The following is a 3,548-nucleotide window of genomic DNA, read 5'->3' on the forward strand; positions in this document are numbered from 1 at the left end:
TTTTCCTTGCTGCAAAAACTGAGAACACTGAATATACATCAACCAACTATTGACTTAATACTAAAAAACAACAACATAAATGCATATTTTGCCTTATGGAAATTTTATAAAGACGCTAATATCAAAATTTAAATTTAACATACAAAATTTACATTATACCCATGAACAAATTTCAACTAATCAAATAATAATAAATAATATCAAATTATTATTAATAATAATAAATAATATCAAAATTTAAATTTAACATACAAAATTTACATTATACCCATGAACAAATTTCAACTAATCACAAAGTTCCCGAGAAACATAATAATACCCGTGAAAGTGGCAACATAGACTTAGTGTCTCATGTCACTTTAAATTCCACCCCAAAGTTGGTGGAATGGCCCTTTTATTTTCTATGTATGCGAACGATCTTCCTTCTCAATTGGTTCACAGTCGTGTCCATATGTATGCAGACGACGTGCAAATCTACTTAAGTAGCCATCTAGGTGATATCAATGAGTCTATTGGAAAATTAAACTATGATCTACATCGTGTCTATGTGTGGGCCAGGGCAAATGGTTTGCTGTTAAATCCCAGTAAATCAAAATGCCTGATAATACATAAAAATAAGAAATTTTCAATACAAGACATTAATATATTTGTTAATAACGAACGGGTAGATATAGTTCCCAGTTCAACAAATCTCTTAGCTGGGAAAACCATGTAAATTTGGTCGTTGGGCAGACCTTTGGAAAGCTACGAACACTTTGGCCACTCAACATACGTTGTCTTCTCGCTAAAACCTATCTGATTCCAGGATTACTTTATGGTAGCGAACTTTTTCCAAATTGTGATGCCAAAAGTCTCCGTAAATTAATAGTAGCATTGAATAGCGTTATTAGATATGTGTATGGCTTGAGAAGGTCGCAGCGTGTCTCTCAATATACCACCTCCCTTTATGGAGTAAGTTTCAAAGCGCTTCTCAGTATTAAGTCTTTGCAATGTCTACACAAAATCATCATTACTCAAAAACCGAAGTATCTTTATCAAAAGCTAAAATTCGGTAGGTCAAATAGAGGAAGGAATATTATACCTCTGAGGCGACCTAGTCTGGTGTATGAGTGGCAGTTCTATATCGGAACTATACGTCTTTGGAATACTCTTCCATATAATTTGCGGGGCATCAGTAACGTATTTACCTTTAAAAATAAATTAAAAGATTATTTTTCTCACTCAATAGAACAATAATTGATTACCTGTTTTGTTTTGTAATTTTTATACATTTTGCTTTTTGAAACCTTACTTAATATGTATTTTTCATATATTAGAATAAGTCGGATCAATTTTGCAATTATAAACCTGTACTTTAAATTATAAGACATTTTCTTGTTGTGCAGGGAAAACAACCTAAAAAATAAAATAAGAAATTTGCATTGCTGGAATCGTTCTACGAAGACTCTTAACAGATTCTCAATAGAAAGTTTGTCATCTGATAAAAACACGAAAGTTGTCATGCGAAAATTAATTTAAGAAGTAAAATTTTTATTTATTTTAGTCATTTTCCAATATATTTCTTTTGAAATTGATTTGTTTTTATTTTTATATGCAGTCGTTAACAAAATCCTCGTATTTCAACGCCATACGTGATACCGATTTGTCGTATCAAAAAAATAAATGTTATTGGTAACCCAAGAAACCCGTGCAGGGAATGATGAATGTGTTTCTTTCGATATTTTATGGATATATGATGCTATAAAAAATTCGTAGTATATAATTGTTCATCATATAAAAAAATGCAACTGCGACTACGCCAACCGTAATAAGGGTGTTATTCTGTGTATTTAGTCATATGTTTCACCAATTATTGGATCCATTGAGATATTTTTTTTAATTGTTTATTGGCTGGGGAGCCTTAATTATATGTTTTGTTTAATCATTTTTTGTTTTTTTTTTTTTTTTAGCTTTTAAGGTATTGCATAAAATTTTTTTTCTTCTGCCTTGAAGGCTTTTGATGTTGTAGGTTCTAAATTCATTCTGCTTGTTAAGAATGAATTTTAGGAATATTTTGTGGATATGGTTCCTACTACCTCTTCCCACTCCTTCTTGCTATTCGGGTAAAAGTTATAGGCGGTGAGATGGGTTTTGTTTGTGGGATCCAACAAAATGAATTATTGAACTTAAGGGGTCGATTATGAATAGCAACCCAACTCCAGTTGCTTTGCAGAACAGAAAGTATATCTAAGTCTCTTCTTATTGCTTTGTTACTGACAAACCAGGGTGCATTGGTTATAAGTCTTAATGTCTTCGACTGGAATCTTTCCAAAACTTCAATATTTGAGTTGCTGGCAGTACCCCACAGTTGTATACCGTACGTCCAAACTGGTTTTATTATCGCCTTATATAGTCGAATCTTATTGTTTAAATTTAGTTTCGATCGTGGTCCCAGAAGCCTATACAATCGTTTACATTTATTGTTAAGTTGTTTTCTTTTTGATTGTATGTGGGGTTTCTATGTTAATCTGGTATAGGGATAGGTAATGGAAAGCAATAATCGATTTTTAGACTTTTCGATTTTGGTCTAAAACTAAAAATGCGATTTTTCGGTCTTGCGATTATTTCAGTTGTTTTAAAACTCGACTTTCGACTTTTTCATAACCGCAGAAAATCGATTATAATCGACTATTCGTCGATTTTCGAGTTTTCTTTTGAAACTGTAAAACCGCCAAAAGTGTAAAACCGCCAAGTCCACAATCTATGGGCAAACTCGAAAATCGATCACAAGATAATCGATTATGCGATTTTCCCTCCAGACAAAAGTCGACTACGATTTTTAGATTTTTGACTGCAAAAAGTCGATTAATCGATTAACCGAAAGTCGACTTACCCATCCCTAATCTGGTATTACACTGCCATTGAGGTATACAGGAGAACATGTTTGTCGTCGATATGTAAATGTCATGTGATTTGATTTATCGCTGTTTACTTTGATGTTCCACTTTTTTAACCATGTTTCTAATTCGTTGAGGTAATTTTGAATATGAGTGGATGCTTCTACAGGACATTCGCTAGTTGAAATTGCAGCAGTGTCATCGGCATATGTCGATACTGTAACATCTTCATTTGTTGGCAAATCATACGTAAAAAGTGTATAAAGGACAAGTTCCAAAACGCTTCCTTGAGGAATTCCTGCTTGTATAACAAGCCTTCATGCCATGCCCTATCAAATGTTTGTTGTACTTCTAAGAATACAGCAGAACAGTATTTTTTGTTTTCAAAAGCTTCCCTTACTGTTTTCACGATGCGATGAATTTGCTCAGGTGTACCATGATGGGCTCTAAAACCAAATTGATGATCGGGTATAATGTTATTTTTCTCCAATACAGGAGTTAATCTCTTAAGGAATAATTCTTCAAACATCTTAGATGTTGTTAACAGACTTATTGGCCTAAAAGACGTTTTAAAATGTTCAGGCTTATGGATCATTACAATTTCGGCACATTTCCATTGGGATGGAAAGTGCCCGATTCGTCCGATTCGTATACTGCAATTATAAATTAATG

This window comes from Musca autumnalis, unplaced genomic scaffold (genome assembly GCF_047663935.1).
Source record: "Musca autumnalis isolate F117 unplaced genomic scaffold, ASM4766393v1 scaffold_4, whole genome shotgun sequence".
Classification (NCBI taxonomy): Eukaryota; Metazoa; Arthropoda; class Insecta; order Diptera; family Muscidae; genus Musca; species Musca autumnalis.